The sequence below is a fragment of the Adiantum capillus-veneris genome, chromosome 18 (genome assembly GCF_014529385.1).
Source record: "Adiantum capillus-veneris isolate H3 chromosome 18, ASM1452938v2, whole genome shotgun sequence".
NCBI lineage: Eukaryota > Viridiplantae > Streptophyta > Polypodiopsida > Polypodiales > Pteridaceae > Adiantum > Adiantum capillus-veneris.
The window spans coordinates 61,114,574-61,137,048 of NC_140948.1; the positions used below are offsets into that span (position 1 = coordinate 61,114,574).

The 22,475-nt window shown below is 39.4% G+C and overlaps 1 pseudogene; it reads left to right on the forward strand.

The window, feature by feature from the left end:
• Positions 1-16,972: 16,972 nt before the first annotated feature.
• LOC147435749 (uncharacterized) lies at positions 16,973-22,051 on the forward strand (annotated as a pseudogene).
• Positions 22,052-22,475: the final 424 nt, after the last annotated feature.

Consider the following 22,475-nt stretch of genomic DNA (forward strand, 5'->3'; position numbering starts at 1 on the left):
TCAGGAAGCAATGGGAACCATTGTCAGGTGTCATTCTAGATGGGCATGTTCGAGCGAATCTTCTAGGGGATCATGTCAAGCAAAAATAGGGATTCAAAAGATGAAGCCTACTCCATTCCAAATAAGGATGGCATACCAAAACATTGTCTAAGCCAATGGTCTGATCCGCATCCTCTAGATCAAAGTCGAATCATAAAATTTTAAAATAAGTTTTTTTGTTTTGAATGCACAAGGTGCGTACAATATTCTATAAGTGTCTAGTAGGCCAGAGAACCAAAGAATGTGTATAGACATAGTTCATTTCTAAGATACATCAATTTCTATGGAAGAGTCATTCATATGTCAACAAAGGCCATTCCAATATATTATTAGCCCAAAAAGTTGTTAAGTGTATCTGGACTCCTAAAGGTGAAGCCAGTTTCGAGTGTCCAAAGGAATCCATCAGCACAAAATACATTCTTTGCTAGCCAAAATGGAATATCATCTTTTAGTTCATAGATATGCTTATGGCATGGCAATAGATCTATTTTGCCTCAACCCGATAGTAGTAAAATAATTAAGACAATAAAGTTTACCAATCAGAGGTTCAATAAGGCACAACATGGTATTCAACCATAGAAAGAGAGGCATTGGAAATGGTAATCAATGCCACAAAGCTCAAACATTATTTTTTGGAAAACTATTTATTTCTATGTGGATCATCAGAAAAACCTATCTTCAAGATGAAGATGTGTATATAACATTGCAGATGCTTTATGTGGGATTGAAAAGGATGATTAAGCAATGGAAAATTATTAATCACCCTAAATAGTAGACATGCAAACTAGTCTCTCATCCAACTACCATTGAAGTAATTGATTACATACCTAAGTATATCCTCACCTAGGATGACATTGTAGTAAATCCTCATGCACAAAAGCTAACAATTATGAACATACACAATCAGAGAATTCAACTAGAAGTATTGTTGGGCAATAGGCCATCCTACAACTGCATGCATGACCTCAATAATGAGGTCAAAGGGTTCTTACTAAAGCTAAACATTGTTATACGATTCCTAGACCACAGAGTAGTTGCAATCTTAAAGATCAATCACTAGAAAGAGAATGGGGTATATTAGAGCCTCTTTATTTGGCAATTTAAGAGAATTAAACATTTAGTATTAAGAAAGCAATCAAACGACACCTTTTGAATTCAAGAGGAAAAACGGATAGTTTATTTGAATTCAATTTTCCCCCCAAAATGGAATTTAAAATCTAGCAAGTGAAACCATATCATGTAACATATCTATGGAAAGAGACTAGCATGTAGATTACAGATCTATAATCTCTGTTCAAATTGGAATTTGTACTATAGAGGAGTTAGGGAATGTCAAAAATCATAACTTTTCTACCTCCTCTTTTTTTTTTTTTTTGGGGAAGGGAGGGGGGGGGGGGGGGGGGGGGGGGGGGGGGGGGAAGTGCATCCTTTAACCAGTCTTAAACCTCTCTTACAGATCCACCATTCTTGCATACATGGCATACACCTATTTATCAAAATGTTAATCACCTTTATAATCTCATGGAATATAAAGAGACCATTTTAGACCCCATTGTCTTCCTAAGGGTGTCTAGCAACAAAGGGTAGCTCACCAGAATGATGATCAAAGAGAAAGAACAAGCTCTAATGAGTTTGTTCCATCTGGTCAAAGTCCTTAGAAAAATGATACAATAGGAAAACTAGATAGTCCTGAATTATAGTGAAATAGTGTTGGACTCCCCTATCATCATGTATGCACTCATCCTCTTTCAACGAAAGAAGATGAACTGCCTAAGTTCTATCAATCTTTGTACCCGATCTACAACAAACCTACAGATCAGATGAGAGGACATCCAAATTGTGGACTAGATAAGGGAGACTTAGTGGTTGGCAAACAAAGAAAGGCCCTATGGATGGCTTGGAAGTATTTCCTCACTCATATTGAACGGAAAAGTATGGTTGCAGAGCTCAAGAATAACTTGATCAATTTCAAAGGAATCATGGTTCAATGGAAATATCATATCGTCCTTCTGATTAGGTACACAAATGAGCTACTAAAACTATGAATTGAAGCTTCAAAGATTTCTAAGAAGGAACTTTCCAACAAAGCCAGCTCCAAACTAAAATTCAAAGAAATGGATGAGGCTTTGTTCAAAGACATAATAAATCTAATCATTCATACCAAATTAGATGGATATAAATGATATCTATCTATCATAAGGTAGCTACAACAGAACATTTTATATGACACTAACATAAAGACCTAGCATGCACTATCACCATAGAAGGTAGAAATGCTTACTAAAAGAAGGGAGCAACTAGAGCAAGATGCCATTTATAGGATTATCTAGAAGGAGAACTCTACCTTCAACACTCTTAACAACAACAAGTGACGGTCTGATCTATACAACCATCATCTCAACAAGTGTAGCAACTTGAAAAGAATAAAGCTCCAGACAAGAGGAAAGCAAAGTGAAAGAGATTAATCCAAAACAAACGTCTGAAGAGAAAATTACATGAAAAAGTTCAAGAAAGGGATAAGGATATAAAAGGTGTGAAACGGCTCTTTGGATACCTTGCACAAGGGGTTACCTGAACGAGTTACCTACAATAGTCACCGATAGTTACCAGCCACTATATGAGCATGCAGCCAGCCATAGACCCAAGTGCAGGCACCTATAAATAGAAACCACCAATCCCATTTTGGAGGTTTGAAATTTGTTATCTAATTGAACTCTAGTTGGTAGATGCCTTATAGAGCTTACGAGCACCAATTGTACTTTTGAACTAGTTTATGAATCTGAATCTACATTTTTTAGTTGTCTCAATCCATGCCATTTGAAGTCTTCTGCTTCAATTCTATTGTATGTCTAAATTCTCTATCTAGTCTTTTGATATTTGATTCTTTTCATCTAATTTGATATCTGACTCTAAATTTATAGCTCTAGAATAGGTGTCAATTGAACAACTCAATCCATTTATCTTTCTAAAACAATGGATAAATACTTAAAAATGTTATGTTGGCAAGTTGAAAAGCTAGCTAGCGATGCACACCCTCTTTGTCTTTCTTGCTCATTGTTCCTCTCACTCCTTTCCTCACTCACATCGCCATGCCTAAATCCCCCACCCTGCCTCGGCCATTCAAAGTATAGGTCACACGCTCGTTTATATAAAGGGGTACAAAAATATCACAACCTTGAACCGAGAGAATGGACCTTAGGCCCATGTCACACTGAGCAATCACCCTATTCTCTTTATGTGTGATCGGACAAGTTTTTGTCTTACTAAGGATTTTATTTACAAGCCACCCTTTCCCATTAGCAAATTGTAATTAGACATGTGCTAAAAATTACAACCCATTACGTTGCCATCCCTCATACATTAACACACTACATTGAGCATTGAAATCTTGCAAGTTCTTGATTAGAATCTTCTTGCACTACTCGTGAGTCGTAACCTTAATCCCCTTGTGCAATCCCAAATGATAAAGAGAGAGAGAGAGGTTGTGGTGATCAAGCATGTAGACAAAGAGGTCAACCCAGAAGTGATGACCCAAGAATGTGTTTATAATATCAAAATACTTACATTTATAGCCTCATGTTGGTCGCTACAAATCTTAATTGAATAATCATAGAGGCCATTCTCAATAGCGGTGAGAAATAGGTCTTATGCCCACAAAAAGTGGTGCCCTTTTTGCCCATCACATCCCCCAATCTTATCGTAGTAATTGTCGAGATGATCGTTGTTGTGAGAGCATTGGTATCACAATTGATATGTATTTCAATTGTATAGATATATCTTCGTATATCTCTTAAGAATAGACATCATCTGTATAGGTTTAGATCTACTAGACTAGCATGCTCTAAGGAGCCCTAGGTTTCACGCTATGTCCATCAGCTATGCATAGGTTACATGAGCTTGGGGAGGCTCACGGGCAGCTGGTGCAGGGGATGGGAGTAGTGGGAGATGCTAGGGGACGCATGGCCTAGAGGCATCATTGCATGAGGGGGGAGGATATGCGTTGTACAAGGGTGGGGGTTCTCTTCGGGTGTGAGGAGCTTGGTCACTCTATGCCTCCTGGTGCATGCGATGTACTTGGCCATATCATATTTTGTTTTGAGGTTTGGCAACAACCCCTCCCTCAGTCGCGGGAGATTCCAACTTGCCTCATCTAGTTCGTGTCTGTGCTATGAAGTGTTTTGACACGATCTGCGCTATGTCAATCTTTGCTTTGTGGTGCTTTTGATTCAGTGTGTGGTTTGGGGCTTGGTCCGCCCTGTTGCATTGGCGTGCATGGCATTGGATGGATTCCTAATGGGGCATGCGGATGTTGTTATGGTTCTTTTCATAGCGAACGCCTTCAAATCTCGTGGTTCTCGGTTCTCTGCTCGCACGTTGGTGACCTGTTACTTTTGTCGCTACTTCTTGGTGTTCTTATTGATTCATAGCGGTCGAGGTCTGGCTGGTGGAGACCCGTTCCAATCTGGTTCGATGGAGATAAATTTTTATGGTCTTTGGGATGCAAGTTTGATTTGTTTTGTCTCTAGCTACTTGAGGCACGGGGTGCTCTGGTGGCAGAAGAGCTCCTAATAGGTGGCACCTCTTGAGTCTTAGCTAGGTGCTGAGGACTATGGGCCCGTATCCCTTCTCGGAATGTAGATTTTTGTTATGGTATCGAGGGTGGCACATTGATTAGCTATGTACTTGGATATTATTCGGTCAATGGGGTGTCTTCCCTTTTTTAGCCAATGTACTTGATCTATGATGTTGTGCGATGTACTCGTCTCTTGCTATCGTGTGGACTTGCTATTTGGATACTCTGGCTTGGTTTTAAGTAGGGTTTTGGCTTGTAAATTTTTTGGTGATTATAAATATAACATCATTCACATATTGTAAGTTTTGCATTTTTTTATTTTTTTTTAAGACATCATCTTATTCATAAAATCTACATGTGTATTAGGAAGAATTTTTTAAATACCTCATAAAATCTACATGTGTATTAGGAAGAATTTTTTAAATACCTCTTAATACATGCGATATCGAAAACTTCATAAAGATGAGCATTCAATTTTTTTTCTAGGTGGTAGAATCTGATAGTCTATATCATCATCACCATGTGCCCTTACTGCATTAATTGGGGCTATTGAGAGCCTCGTTTTCTCGAGTCCTTTCTGCTGAGCCAATATGGCTTACCCAATCTCTCAACTATGGATCTGACAAGACGAGCATTTGTGCATTTTTTTTTCATGTATTCATGCATTCATTGCATATTCATCATATCCAAGAAGTAGTTTGTTGAGGTAGGCACGGTGAAATCATGATGGAGACTAGCATTGAACTCTTCCTTCTTGGCCTTGTCTTACCTTTCCAATTGCCTTGAATAATATGTCCTCCTACATATTATTAGTTTTTAACCTCAATTTTTCTTCTTCTTCTTCTTCTTCTTCTCTCTCTCTCTCTCTAGCATGGGCATCTCTGCCTCAAGCTACCTAAACTAATACTTTAGTGCAAGAAATCATAGAGGCAAAGGTAGACGAGTTGTTAAGTTGTCCATGTATCCACAATGCAATAGTCTTTTGGATGGTACTAATAGTTTAGATAATTGCTAGCGTGTGTGTGGGTGTGTGTGTGAGAGAGAGAGAGAGCGAGAAGCGCCAAACAAAGACGTGTGAGGAGACCACAAAGAGGAGGGCTCTCACGTCTTGTCTGAGGATCACCTTAAAAAAACGTGGAGTGGCACATTTCATGGTGGGCTACATGAAGTGTCGATTCCCATAGAAAACACCATTGCTAGAGGTGGTGAGAGTGTCACTCGTAAACATTATAGAGAAGCTATTCTTCATACATGGATTGCGCAGGGAATACATGGACTGTGCATGGAGCAATTTAATTATGCAACCTTCCATTAGGTCTCCCCAATCTCAGAAAATTAAAAATTCTTTCAAAGCATATTAAGTGCATAAGTGAAGGGTCAGTTTCAGAAATAAAAAGAGAGACCAAGGTGGAAAGTAAAAAGATGGATGAAGATCGAATGGATGAAGATCGAAAGTCAAAAGAACTTTTGTGTCCATATAAAGAGGTGTTTCTTTTTTTTTTTTTTTTAGCGTTTTCTTATCTCTCTCTCTCTCAAATGCAATGTTGTATCTATCCTTCCAAGCTAATACTATTGTAAATCTACATGTTCCGTCTCATTGTCCGTTGCTACATGCTATAGACTAGTGCATCGTTTTTGCTGTTGAGAGAATCTTTAAATTAGAAAAAACAAAGGAATACCTTTTAATTCTTGTGATTAGGAATACCTTTTCAAGACTTTTCTCATCGTTGTGTTGTTGCTATATATGAAAAGGAGACTTCAAGGAACAAGAGAGACTACTTGTCACTTGAAACTATGGTTTTCATTTAAAAACTACGAGAAGATTTTGATGATTTTTTTATTTTTATTTTTTGGGCAAAACTCACAATTGTTAGTGAATTATATTGATTAACCCAAAAAAATACAAGGTCTTGTCATGCTCGTGTTGAGCCATGACATCATCCAGGGACCAAAATTACATCAGTTTTTGAAGACTTTTCTTATAGTTGTGTTGTTGCTACATATGAAAAGGAGACTTCAAGGAATAAGAGAGACTACTTCTTACTTGAAACTATGGTTTTCATTTAAAAAGAAATTGCTTTTCTTTTCAAGCCACCATATATAATCACAACACTCACTTTTCCCACCAAAGCTCTCTCTCTCTCTCTCTCTCCCTCTCTCTCTCTCTCTCTCTCTCTCTACACATACACACACCCCCTCCCCCTACACACACCCTCGTCACTATTTGACACCTCCCTAGGGAGGTGGGATCAATGGCCCACATTAAGCATCACGAGGTGTTGCAATCTAGGCCGTCCGATCGCCATTTGTACTAAGTGTGAACGAAGAGTGAACTCAGGAGGTATGTGCACCACATCGAATCTGCTGTGAACTCAACGTGAACAAAGTTTGATCTTGGTGTGAACTCAGGGGAGGGTCTGCACATCACACCAAATTTGGTGTGAACTCGGTGTGAAGTAGGTGTGAACTAGACGTAAACTTGTCCGCAACGCGTGATCTATAAACTTACCACACACATACCTTTACAAATGTGTGATAGCCTAGTGGTTAGAGTTTCTATGGGGGAGAGGGTAGCGGGTAGCGGGTTCAAGCCTTGAATCCAAAAAAATTGGAAATCTTTTGCATTCCCTAGGCAATCCAATGGTCACAATCAACCGGTGATCGTAAGCCATTGATCCCACCTCCCAAAAGGAGGTATCAATTAGTGACATGGCACACCTGTCACCCACACATATGAGATGAAGAGAAATATTTTGTTACATAGAACAAAGCATATACCCCGCCCCCTCTTTTCCTCCCCCTTTTTTTGCGGATAAAGTGCTTAGGGAATTCACTCTACATAAAACAATCATGTCACATTCATTCAAGGGGTATTATCAAACCCCTTGCCTGTTAATTTTGCATAATTATAATACACATTTTTCCATTTAATTTGTAAGTTTATCCTCTTAAATGACACCCCTTTCTAAATATAAAGGTAACAATTTTTGGGATTAGAAATAATATTTTGTTGAAATCATGTGATAGGTACATATATCATAGGTGACCTCCTTGTGCCTAGCGGATACTAGTAGGGTAGAGGAGCCAGTAAGTGGTTGGGCCCCAAAGGAGAGCCCTCTCTACCCCCAATAAAAAAGACAAAGTTGCACCAAGGGCAAGCTCTTCTCGTGCGCGTAGTGGTTAGCTCACAGCTGAGGTGTTGTTTTCCAATACGGGGATGGGAGGGTTCAATCCGTGCTGCCATTAACATTTCCATTTACCCCCGGTGTCGTCTTCCTACTGGTGCTGGATTTTGTTACACACGAATTCAAAGATATGCTACACATTTTCACGACACTCCGTCGTAGCTGGTGCCACCTTTTGTTGTTGCTGCGCCCACGCGAGAGCTTCTTGCTGCCCCCTCTCTCGCTGAAAACAGTGAAGGAAACCTCCCTCAGCACCTGCTTCAACTTCGTCGTCTCTATAGTGGCTCCTCTACCCTATAACCTATCAACATTCAAAAACCTTGCTTTTCCTTCATATACGATGACAATTCCTTTAACACACTCAACGCCATTGTAGACCTCTCTCTCTCTCTCTCTCTCTCTCTCTCTCTCTCTCTCTCTCTCTCTCTCTCTCTCAAAATACCATTTTTTAAGACTTGAATTGGAAAACTATTTTGACGATCAAAATTTATGCAAAAATACAAGCTATAATACTAGGATTTATAAATGTGTTGATTGTGAATATAAGGTCCAATGGATCTAAAACCATGATTTTTGGCTTTCTAAAAGAAGCTTCAGAAGAGTCAGACATGCATTTAAAATTTTATTATTCCCATTGCTCATAGAACCTACCTTTTCCATCACCTAGGTCCCCCTTCTGTGACATTATGTGGTCTTCTTCTGTCTATTGTGTGAGTAATTGATTGTATCTTGTTCGATTTGACAGTGATGGGATGGCTCCCCTAGTTAGGCCTTGGCTTCCTATAATTATTTTTGCTCTCTAGACTCTATAATTCTTTTTGTTCTTTTCATTAGGGCCAAAAATGACTCAAAAAGGGCTGTTTGTTAATCTAAGGATTAAGGAATAGTCCAATAGTTATTTGACACGTATACAAAAGTATGGCACTCTTGTCTCCTCTATTGTGGGGTTTGGTGGTCCTATTTTGACAGAGAACCGCTAAATGTCTTGATCACATTGTTGAAACTGCTATATTTGGGTGATTTCGGCGAGAGAGCTCATTAAATTTGTGGCTCAAAGCAATGAAGTCTCATCTATTTTATATTTCACAAAAGCGTTGTCAAAAGATACGAAATCTATGTCAGAAGGCTCTCAAAACAAGAGCATTAATGACAAATCACCTACTTTTTTCAAACGTATACCTTTCTCGCTCTCTAGTTTGGGAGAGGTTTTAAGTCTTTCCGTCTATACTTTCTTTCTTCTCTAATCTCTGAGTTTCCATGGCGTCTTTTGCACGTCGCCCTTCACATAACATAACTTCTTGTGACTTTCATAACACTAGAGAGGATGGTCTTTGGAAGTCCATATCTTTTCGTGTAAATGACTAGGTAACAATGCTTCCTTCATGCAAAGGTGTACACAGAGTGAAGAGAACTAAACACGATAAAGTAAAAAACCATTGGAAAGGTCGTGTTCTTGCTTTCAAAGTGACTGACAATGGCTGACTAGCTAAGGTTCAACATGTGTACATGGCCAAGGATATGGTGTTAGACTGGGAAGAACATCCCACACTGCATTCTTACTGTAAGTACAAAAAAAACTATTTGATACAGCGAATTTTTTCATTATCCCATTGTTTTTCTCATTTTTTGATTCCATTCCAGATATATTTACTTCAACAGCTGTGGAATGGCATCCTGTGAAGAGTCTAAGTGGGACGTTCAAAGCAATGCATAAAGGGATTGCAGATGCTATGTATGCTGACAAGCCACCTTCCTTTTACAAAACAATGGATTTGTTTGTCTATTTTTCAGAATACAAAGTTCCATCACGAGAAGGTGCATATGGAGAACTACATCACTTACCCGTTTCCACCATAAGTTCACTTGACTGCGAAGCTCCTGATGCATGTACTATATCAAGCTTCAAATCCAAGATCAAAGAAGACATCCTTAAAGCTATGTCTCCGGGCACGATATCAAGAAGGATTAAATTTCAATGGTTCTTGCCTATACATGTCTTTGTGGCATGTTTCAAAACAATGGATTTGCAGAGGACAAAGACGATGTGGCTTAATAGAAGACTTTCTATGACTGAACTGGATAATGTTCTTGGAGACGGATGGAGCACCAAAGAAACTTTCCATATTGGTGACAATATTAGTTGTAGAGTAAGCCCAAATTCTATGTCTATCTCATATCAACTATGTCGTCAATCATTAGTTCTGGGCTACGACTATAGGAGATGGAGAAGAAAATTAGGTAGCTGGGTTCCTCTGGACTCCGAGGAAAATTGTCCAGAGTTTGAACTAAAGGTCACAGTCCATCCACACACCGAGTATAGAAGCCTGATAGTAACAACAAATTGGAGACTAAATGATGTTAGAGAATCTCTTGAGTTTCTTGATGAAACATCTCCCGAGTATAGATTCAAAGTGGATGAAATTGTGGTGAGCACAAGGATGGAGAATTCAACCTCTTGCATCTGATTCACATGCCTTCCCCCAAAAAGAGTTGTATTTGAGCCACTTGCAAGGACTTGAAAAAACAAGTTCAATATTGATTATTTTGCAAATATATTTATCTTTCCTCTACTTATGTTGTTTTAAACTTACATGACATCATGATACACATTTAAGAATCGACAGTTGGGTATTAAGTATTTGAAGTACAAAATTATGAATCACCAAAGGGTATATATATATGTTCATATGGACAAAATGAACAAAAGTGTACATAGCTTTTGTGGACTATTCAATCATGAAATTCCACTTTTCTTTTTGCCTGAGAGGATTTTGCATCCTCAGAGACCCTTTTCCTTTTGTGTTCAGAAGGGGGTGAAAGTTCAAGAGTGGGTGGTGGTGGTGACTTGGCAAGGGTTGGTGCTTTGGACCCCTTAGGGCTTGGCACGGGTGACTTGGTAGGGGTTGGTGCTTTGGGCTCCTTAGGACTGGCTGGCTTGGGTGATTTGGCAGCTTTCCTTGGCAACATGAATGGTAGCTTGAAAGGTGAGCTAGGTGCCTCCCCCTTATTGTTCTTAAGTGTGCAACGCTTTTGAACCTTGAATTTCAATGGTGAGTGGAATGGATGGCCCTTTGTATCTGCTCTTTTTTTTGCAGGGCTCTTAGTGGGACTCTTTCCCTTGGCAGTCTTCTTAGTGGGACTCTTCCCCTTGGCAGGGATCTTCTTTTTGGTAGGACTCTTCCCCTTGGCAAGGATCTTCTTCTTCGTGGGACTCTTCCCCTTGGCATGACTCTTCTTGTGATCCTTTTTCTTTGTATGGATCTTCTTTGCAGGATTGTTCTTCTTTTGATCCATTTTCTTTGCATCCAAACCTTTGGTGGCTCTACCTTTCTTTGGTGGCAAAGGAGAATCTGGATCATTTGGATTTATTGATCTTTCCAAAACCATAGAAACAACCTTCTCTCTCACCCACGTGACCCAAGACTCTGGATAGTCATGCAACTGAAAAAAATAGAAAAAGGAACTAAAGGACATGAGAACATACATACATAAAACATCAAAATAAATACATGAACCACACTTACAGTGAGTGTAGTCATCCGGCACCTTGACTCAAGATATCTCCATGCATTTGCAAGCACCCTCCATCCACAAGATGTTGAGTCTGTCTGTAAAGGCACTTTTTGATTGTAGTACTTGAAAGCTTCTATATTGTAATCCTTATTTGTGGTACTCAGGTGACCAACAATAAGTTTGGCAGCACTGCAAGAAGACATTGAATCAAAAAGCTACTAATAGAAAACAATGGGCCATCATCAAGCATAGATTATGCTTCATACTTACAGTTTACTTTTCCCATGGATACTTGACAATGAATTCATAAATATAATATCTTTCTCCAAAAGATTGAAGATAATAAGACTCTAATTTCCTCTACAAAATAAAAAACAATTAGCTAAGAATACCACAAAATGTTAAAAATAACATGTAAGGAGTTAAGAATTACCCTTCAACATGGGGGTATATTATGTAATTGCAGGTCAGCATATTAAAATCATCAAAAAAACTTGAAAGGGTTCCTTGCTGGTTAAAAAGGCACTGTGTCACTAGAGGGTCAAGTATGGCAATTTGCATAGCTAGAGCCTCTGGAAGATCCCTCATAAGACACCTGGAAAAGGAAACACAAGCCCCAATGAGCCCCTTGTGCCTGTTTGCCTTGCACATGCACTAATAATTAGCAAAGCAACACATACCTGAGATAGATATAGAGCACAGTGTCACCAAGCTCAATTTTATTGACACAGAAGAAGAGTCAAAAGAGGAGTTTTTGGCACCTGATCTTCATACATCCAATAAAGATTTCTTGCCTGCTCCTGATGCACTTGCTGTATGCATGAGAAGAGTGGAAGAGGAAAAACCTTTCCTCAAAGATGAGGATTTTGAGAAGAGGCTTGTTGAGCTTGGCATCCAATCTTTTGGCAGAGACTTTAAGCTGAAAAAAATTGGAAAATAAGTTGACATAAGAGAGATGATCGGATCATGCAATCTCCTTCAAGAAAAAGTCATTGCCGAAGATGAATTGCAAAAGGTGATCTCCCTACTGAAATCTTTCTTTTTTTTCAAGTTAGTTTTAATTACTCATTGTCTTGTTTTGCAGATTGAACTCCTTGACAAAGACAATTTTCTTGGGAGATTTAAAGGCTCAAGAGGGAAAGCAATAGAGGGCTCTTCAAGAAGGGATGCCTCCTCTCTCATGCACTACATGCCTACATTGGATAGTGCCACCTTCCGTGCTTTCCACATGCAGTATTCTGAAGATCCTGAGTTGCCAATGTTTGCACAGAAGATATTGTCACGGTTTTTAGGGTACACTCCCCTTCAAATCAATGCAAACAAGATCATGCTACTTGAGAGAGCAGCAGCACTTCGAATGTTTGGATATTCTGCAGGATTCAATGCCTCAAGAGCAAGATACTTTCTTTGCTACTCTAGCTATGCAGCAGCAGCTGAGGAGACAAATGTCAACCTTCTTGGGGGCTATAAAAGAAGAAAGTTTTTGAGATATAGGGGTGACATGCCTAGAGATATTAAAAAAATCAAAAACTGATGTAAATTTGACAATTTTTTGCACCAAAATATCTTTTTTGAATTTGGATCTCTTTAGAAGGATTCAGTACAAAGTTTCAAAGTGAAGCATTAATCTCATATCTGTGGTTGAGCAGCATGGTTGTTTGATCTCATCTGTTGTAATTGCCTCCTATAGAACCAATTGAATAATTCCTTTAGTGCATTGCTCCTTCTTTGTCCACCTCCCTTTCTCGTACATTTGAAAAAAGAAGTCCTCGCTTAATAGTGAGATTTTTCCATTCCCTGAGTGTTCCATGTTGCAAGGGGTCCTTGTTTTGAAAAATATGATCCATGCAAGTACAAAATATGCTAAAAACAAAAAAAAGTTAGTTGAACTCAATAGGATGCAAAGTAAAATACTATCCAGACTTTCGAAAGTAATTGAATACTCACCAAGTAATATGTGATGTCTTTTGCTCCCCAAGCATCTGTAATAGCAGTTATTAAAAGCTTTACTGTCTTTTTAAAGTCATCTGCATAAGTAGCACAGCTAACTTGTTGTCTCAAAACTTTCAAAAAATTGTCGAGCTTCTTCCACACTTCCATGCGTTTGTTGGCTACATTTGGTCTATTTTTGACATTGGTTATTATAACACAAAGATCCTTCCAGCAATTCCACATAGCATCAACTTGTTTGTTGTCATGGTTACTCAAAAATCTTCTGGCTTTTGCTCCACCCATTGAAACATCTTGCAAAACATCACCGGTTCCTTTTGAAAGAGTGGGATCTTTTTTTAGATGCACTTGTCCACCATGAAAACCGATTTGAGAGAGCAAAGCCTCGCATTTTTCTATGCACTCGTCTGCAAGTTTAGTTGGCTTAATAGAATATGCATAGTCAAGATGGAGTAGAAGCAATTTGTCCAAGATTCTAATCTCTGCATGCATTGTGCATATATGTACATTTTTTAAATCTATTGTTAGAATTGGATCCCAAATCATAGAAGACGATGGGTAGTCGATGACGTTAACACTATTCCTCAATGGTGATTTTCCAACCTCGTGTTCTGCAAGCCATCCTTTTGTTCCAGTGCTTGCCATGCAATATAGACATGGATACTTGGTATTGGCACCTCCACATACACCAAACATGCACTTTAATGCTTTTAGGTCGGCACTCAAGTGCCATTCTACAAAAAAGTCACCCATGCCATCTACACAGAGTTTTTCACGTGCATTTTGGTCCTGTATAACAGAAGGGATATCGGTCTACAAAAACAGCCATTTCAATGTATCGTGATTTTCTACTGGTATTTGAGCTGCTCTGATCCACCAAAGTTCCATTTCTGATTGAGTTTTGTGGTATGGGGAATCAAGCTTACCTTGGCTATAGTCCAATGCTCTATTCATAAGGGATATGGATACTCTTTCCATTTTTTGACATTTTGGAATTTGAGCTTCATCCAATTTCAGAACAAATATAAATTTTCCTTCAAAATCTACTTCTTGCATATTATAGTATCTCACCATAGCAGATTGAACAGTTTTTATACTCATCCAAATGTTATTAAAAACATTATACTCAAAAGAAGATTTTTTTCCTGTTTTTCATATGGCATCGTTCCTTCTATATGATAGTACTCTCCAAAATGTTTGGGTATTTCTTCGTTTAATAGAGTCCTAACTTTCCCAACATTATGAGGCCTAGGCAACCCAAAAGCTTTAATCTTGTAATACATTAAAACCTGAAACCAGGTTTTAGAGATGGCCATGTAACCCCTTCTACTCACCCCCACTGTGTCACAAACTTCTTGCATTTGAGAAGGTTGGACCAGTAAACCCATATCTTTCAGTAAACTTTGAAATACCAATTTTTTCTGAGTTTGATTTTCAGGAAGTTTCAAAAGTTTAAGAATGTCACTTTTGTTCATTACCTCATTCAAAAGTCTTACCCTTTCTTGACCATTGGACATATCAAATCTTAAAAGAGTAGCCACATGTTCTCTAGTAATCTTTAATCTTTTTTTTCTTTGTCGAGAACCTTCTGTTAAGTTTACTACATCTCTCATTCATTTTACTCGTGCTCTTAATCCTATTGGAGTTTCTTTTAAAGTCCGAAGTTGGTGATTTTCTTGTTTTAGAGATGCTATTTGGTTTTCAAGTTCTAAAATTCTTGTTGCATTTGAAGACAAAACTGTTTTGAGATATTGAATGTAATGTGTATGATCAATGTGTGAATGAGATAACCTAGAACTATATCCTAGGAAGCCATCAACCCCATCACCAACAAATCTCATCAAATCATGAGGTGTGTGAAAAGATGGATACCTTCCAGTGCTAGGATCCGGTGGATACAAGCTCCCATCTGTCCATATATCAATGTGTTTCTTTCCCTCGTTGCGAAGTTGTTGTGCTTCATTTGCAGTTGTAACTGGTCTTTGATAGACACTCCGCGTAGTAGCATATTCTTGGCTTAGCTTAATGTTCAAGTGAAACTTGCGGTTATCACTAATGAAAGATGTATTATTCATTGTAAGCAATGAAGGAGCAGAAAGTATAATGGAAATAACGTAGCAGCAGAACAAGGTGCATCAGAGAAGAAGAGATAAAGCTTGCGAAAGGTGAGAGAAAAAAGAGAGATTCGAAAGTGGAAACAACTATTTTCCGCCAAGTGAAGTAAATGAAAACAAATTTCGAGGTGAGCCACAAAGGAATGTCAAGAAAATGATATCTTTTTGAATATTTAGAGATATGTACCTAGATACGCTTTAGATTGCGTAGATATGCTTTAAATGACCAAAACGGACAAATTTGGAGCCGTTTTGACCACAAACGGCTTTGCTAATTAGTAATTTAACAAATTCCTTACACAGCCCTTTTTGAGTCGTTTTTGGCCCTAATGGTCTCCATGGCATGGAGCTGGTGGATGTAGGGTAGAGGTGCCAGTAAAAGTACGGGGCCCAGAATAGAGACACACATTAGACACTACTACTACTATTTAAAGATACATTTTTGTCCCAAAAGAGAGACACTTTTTACACCGTGTCTATTTTTCCATACAAGGAGAACTATTAATTTAACACTAAGCTTTTCCTTTTCTACAACTGGCGGGCTTGTCTTTCTTTTCTCATCGCATCCCTTTCTACAAATGGAGCAAGTGCCCTTCCCTTTTCATCATGGACCTGCACAACAATTAACTAGTAGCTTGTCAGCAATTGGCTATCATACTTCCAGCATGCATTACAGAGCAGTTCTACAAATGATGACACACACAACACACCGTCATGAAAAAACCTTGTACGCTTATCATATCAAACAAAAAACGACATGTTGAATTCAGTCCAACGATCGCCATTAGCACACTCATCCATTACAACCAGGGGAAAATGCCTGCTCATTAAGCATTTAAGCAATAGCTTAGATGAACTCAAGCTGTGTATTTAGTCCAGCAAATTGTCCTGGCACAAGACCTCACACTGTTAGCAGCAATACACTCACCTCCAGCAACCAGCCCTCACATTTTACACCTCCTCCTCAGCAATACACTCATTGCCAACACCCACAAGATCTACACCTACTCCACAAACCAGCACTCACAAGTAGTACACCTGCTACACACACCAACACTCTCAAGGAGAAAACCTGCTACACATACCTGGAATGCTTCTGCAAGCTTTATTCCATGAAAACTTATGGCTTCAGTAGCACCCTGTGAGTGTAAGGGTTGTTTGCTAGAAAGACATCCACAACTTGAAAATTTACTCTGCACATCTCTATTAATTCACAAGCATGGGGGACGTGTATGTTGTTGCGGACGCGTACATGTGATGCCAATTTTCCTCTGCAAAGTTCAACGCAAAAAAGCCCCATTCATATCACCCAAGGCTTCCTCATCAACAACAACTTCCTGCTCATCAACCTTAATCGAGAAGCGAGATGCAAGTCCCAAGCGCACTTCTCCCCCCCCTCCTAAGAAAAAGTTTTCGGTGAGAGACTATTCACATCTTCTCAAAGAGTTTGAGGACTGATATTCTTTCTTGAGTTAACTCCAAAAGGTAAGCTAACAACCGTGTTTTTAATCATGATCATTTTCATTAGTTTTCAATGTAATGTATAAAGACAATTTGTTTGACTTTGATATAATAACTTTTGTTTTAAAACAAACTGAATGGTAAGAGGCACACGAACCAGCAGCCATGCCCAAACATCATCAGCAAGGAAAACCACAGTTACATCACCATCAGTACAACATGCTCGGAGCAGCAGGAGAAAGAGGAATTTTCACTCTAAAATCAATAAAACACCACCTCTAGCGCTTCAAACAAAGGCAACATTTCCCAAACCCTCACCTCCAACATCAACCACTCCAACAAAGTCAATAGATGACAACAACAATGAGCAAACAAAAGAGATAGAAGGTACACAACCAAAAAGGCGTACCACTCTTTCATGGACAGCTCAGGACATGGCCAAAGCTCTCCGTGCTCGTGACCAAGGTCTCTCACTGCACAAATGCTCCATGTTGTCTGGGATGAGTAAGTCTGCAATAATCAATTGGGAAGAAGGTCGAACCCAAAAGAAACGAAAAGGCCCTCCCACCATCCTCTCGAAGGAAGAAGAAGCTTTGCTACTAGAGTGGATATTCAAAAAGTCTCATTCAGGTTATGGGGTAGCTGTAGTAGATGTAAAGTTGAAAGTTGCAGAAATTTGTCAAACACGGGAAACACTCTTCACCAACGGCATTCCAGGAAGGAGTTGGCGGGATGGTTTTCAAAGGTGACATCCGAATCTTGTATTTCGAGTTTGTGAAGGTTTGGATCAATCAAGAGCTACAAGGTTTCGCCCAGATATAGTCAAAAGTCTCTATGAGAACTTAGAGAAGCTTTACTCAGCAAGTAGCTATCCACCTACCAACATATGGAATGCTGATGAGACAGGATTCCGAGGATCACGAGATAAGGGAATGAAGATTCTCGCAAGGAAAGGTACGAGGTCAGTGTATGGCCTACGTGTGACTCAAGGGAGTGGCTCACTGTCTTATGTTGCATCAATGCAGTCAGACAAGCCATTCCCTCTTTCTACATATTCAAGGGCAGTCGTATGATTGGCAACTACATCGAAGACTGTGAAGAAGGCGCAGCCATGGAAATGCAAAAGAAAGCATGGATGCCTGGAGAATTATTTCAAGCTTCGATTGAGCATTTCAAAAAATGCATAGGCCAAGACGTGGGATTGCAGAATCGACATTTGCTCATTTTAGATGGGCATGGTAGTCACGTGTCACTGGCGGTTGTAAGAAAATCCTATCATGCCGGCGTCGACATTCTTACCTTACCAGCCCCCACTTCACACAAATTGCAACCATTGGATGTCTCTGTTTTTAAGTCTTTGAAGGTAAATTTCCGGAAACAAAGACAAGCTTGGCAGCATCAGACAGTGATAGCCGTTTTTTCGGCTCTTTGTAATTGCCACAGTGAGTTACCTCACCCTACCAAAATCACCCAAACACTGTGGCTATCCCTACCATTTCACTGTACATAGGCGTGCGTAAGTCACGGGACTTTTCCCATATCTTCTTAAAAACCCTCAGCTAGCTAGTCACTGGGCTAGGTGAGCCAAAAAATAATAATAATAATAATAATAAATAAAAAAATAAAAGTATATTATGGCCTCTTTGTGTGTAAATATTTCATTGTATATATGGCCTAAATATAGGGATTTTTTATAATTATTTTGGTATTTTATTTAAATATTTCTACTTAGGTGTGTGTTTTATTAAACCTATGTACACCTTCTTTCATCCTCTTACACCATAATTTTATTTTTTTTGCCAATATGTACATACTCTAACCTCATATTTTTCCTTTATACAAATCACTCGCACATTTTCACCCTCACCCTCGTGAAAACAAAAAATTGATTTCTACTCATTGGTTACTTTTATTATATTATTTACTTGCATACATTTTCCTCTTTCACCCAAAATAATTCAAGGAGGGACCATATCATATGATTCCAATATCTTTCCATATCCATAACTCCTCCATATTTTTATTATTATTTTTACTCATTATTCTAACACCATGTGCTCATTGAGCTAAAGTCCATGAATAGTCCATACACTAGTCCCACCATGTATATATTTCTTATTTCACCAATAATCCTCCTCCATGCATGGGTCAAGGGCAACTTGAATGCTTTGTATTATAATATGACAAAGGAGGGGCTCACTCTTGGATGCATTGTACAAATTCAACAAAGGAGGGGACCACTAAAAGACTTTTGCAGGCATAAAAAACAGGCTTTTTGGTGAGAATTTTGGCACCTATCTCCACTCCGAATTTGGAGCGGTGGTCAAAAGAGAAAATGTAGCCCACGCTCTGAATAATCACCCCAAATTTTTTCATGATTTTTGGAGCTACCAACTGTGAGCTATGATTTTTTTAGTGGACCCCAGTTTTCCCATGCTATGCAGCCACACTCTCTCTTCCACTTTATCATTTTCCTCTTTCACACACACTTCTCCACTCATCATCCCCATCTCTCTCACCACTCCTCTCTGCACACTACTCACCTTCTCCTCAACCTTGAAGAATAAGAGAAACCATGGTGAACTCATACCTCCCACACACAATTCCATTCCAAAATTGACCACCTAGTCTCATTTTTCCTCCTCCAAATTACCCATATCTATCAAAAAACCACAAAATTCAGCCTCTTCTCTTAAAAGACAGCATCATGGTGGTTGATTACTCAGCTTCAATTACCTTGTCTCTCAAGGAAGGTCAAGAGTGGAGAAAAAATGTACCGTCAAAGCTAGTGGATCGACAACACGCGTCAAAATTGGCCCTACTCAAGACACTTGGAGCATCAACCTTGTAAGAAATCCACCTTTTCTTACCTCTTAAGAGTTTTTCTTCCTTATTTGTATCCTACATGGATACTCCCATTGTAAATATTCAATTCCATTTGTAAATTAATACTAACTCTACTAACACTAACCCACTATGAAAAGTCATATCACCTCCATTTCTCTCCTCTCTCTTTCCCCACCAACTTCTTGATAATTCCAAGCAAAAGAAATTAGATAAATTGCTGAAAATCTAACCCAACCATGGTTAGAGGAGTAACCCTAGCCTTCAAAATTTCTATAAAAGGAGGGTGTAGCTAGCATAAAAGGGGGGAGCCATAAGCAAGAGCACTATGCTATAGCTTGAGAAGCCAAGCTCAACCTCTCTAGAAGGAGCTCTTGAGTGGAAGCTCATTGTCTTATGCATGTGCATGTGTTGTAATAGGGGATTAGCAAGGGAAATCTATGCCATTGTAAGAGAGAGAGTGATCATTCAATTGAGAGTAGGAAATCTATCATTTCTCCTACTACTGTAAGCCCAACATTCGCTGAATCAAGGAGGGTGGATTTGGACTAAGCTTGGATACTTTGTCTCCCTTCCAACGTGAAGTAATGGACAACAATGATGTGTAAGTGTCTTGGTGTTTTTTTTTGTTAAGTTCTTGATAGCTTGTCTCTGGTGTTGTCATCAATCTAGCCATAAATCCCACATACTGTAAGAGGGCGACAGGGTGGAGAGGACTCCCCTGGCCTTAAGATAGTGATTGGGGTGGCTTTTCTTGTGATGTGTTGTGGTGAAATTTACGCAAGCTATGTTGAACAAGTACTAATCTCACTTTGATTTGTCATGACAGATTTGTAAGAAGGTATTAATGCAACAAGCACCCCCTCCCCCTTTCTCTCTCTTTCTTAAATATATAGTTGTGTTTGCTTGATCATTGCCGATACGTTTCAAAGCAGCCCGAGCACTATCTCTCTCTCTCTCTCTCTCTCTCTCTCTCTCTCTCTCTCTCTCTCTCTCTCTCTCTCTCTCTCTCTCTCTCTCTCTCTCTCTCGTGTTTTAGTGTGTGAGAGTATTCCATTGGTGTTAGGGTTAGTGTAAATTCCTTGCTTGTTTGTGGGTTGCTCTAACGATTCTCCTCTTTTGCGTCCTAGTTCGCTCTTAAACTAGGTGGTGCCCCTTGTGTAGTTGGGATTTGGCGGTGGGTTTGTTGTTTTGGTTTGTGTTGTGTTGTGCCCCAGCCCCATTGAGCAGCACGGGAGCCTTGAAGGGTGTCTAGAGGCCACTCTTCTTGTTGCCTGCCCCGGACCGCTTCAACAGCTTCATCTCAAGCAAGCAAGAGAGAGCTCGCTGCCAAATACAACTATCTTTAAATGAGCACAACATCAAGGCAGGCTTCAAGAAAACAGGAATCTGGCCTCTAGACAACACAGCCTGCAAATTTGATGGCATGCCATGCATGTACATTAGTACAGAGAGAGAAATGGCAAACGATGAGGAAGGAATCGAGGAGGACAATTTGTCTCAGGTTCCAAATACGCCAGTAAGGGAAGACATCAAAGAAGAAGCAGTCCATGCTTTGAACATCATGGCGAACCAAGAACAGCTTGGCAGTGCTCAAGATGGAGGTGGTCAACATGATTACATTCAAGAAGGGTACATAGTCGACACTAGCCACATTACAACCCCGGAGGATCATTCACATGAGACTTCTCAAACAATTAGCTTCATGGATTTGCTGCGAGAATAAGATTACAGTTCAGAGCTTCACATGCAAGATGCAGCTGCAACAAATGGTAACATACCCACTGCACTACACTATCCAAACCATGTACAAGAAATGACAAGCAATGCGAAAGAGGGAAACCAGTTTCCAACCCATCAAATTAGGAGATACAGCAACGAGAATGGGCATAACAAAGGTAGCCAAAAGGATTCCATAGAGAAAGGACGTATCATTAACCTCTTGCAAGTCCCAATGAGAGAAGCTTCAGTTCAAAGAGAACCTCGAGAGGCTTTTGTTGACTACACCAATAGTCTCATACTCACTTCATCGCAGTACATCGACACTATGAAGGCCAAGAATGCACGAAAAGACGAGATAGCAAAAGCAAAGGAGCAGAAAAAGGTAGAGAAAGAGAAAAAGCGAAGGCAAACTCTTGCAGATAAGGCAACACGGAAACAACAGAAAGAGGATGCAGCTCAGGCTAAAGAGTCCAAAAAGGCATGGGATGCACAACAAATGTTTTTTGAAAAAAGATTGCGAGCTGTACTTTGGGAGCAAGGGACCACACAAGGTTTACTCCTTCGACCGCTACACATAGACCAACCCTACCATGCTCTCAGAAGGAGACTACGAATGGAAAAACTCAGCGCGACAACAAGCACAAAGCTAGTTCAACTAGAAACTTCGCCAAACACTACAAGGCAGATCTAAATAGTTTTTTTGGCGGTCTTACCTTAAGTACTTAAAGTACAACTTACTCTAGCAGGCAATACTACTGCCATTTTGTAACTCCTGAAGTTTTGAAGCTGGAACTTACTCTAGTAAGTTTGTCGTTTTCTATCTATTGAAGTTTTGAAGCTACATGCTACTCTAGCCTTGCCCTTTTGTACCTTCGCATACAAGATTTGCAATGTCATCTCCCAATCTAGACTCTTTTAAGTGTTGTTCAGAGACAAGAATACAATGTCAACAATGTCATAGTTTTTTTAAATCAGTCAAACAGTTATCTTAAAGTTAATGAAAATAATATCATGCTTTCCATGGGAGTACAAATGCTGAGTGAGTGAGGAATTCTCACTCACTTCGTCGGTGTC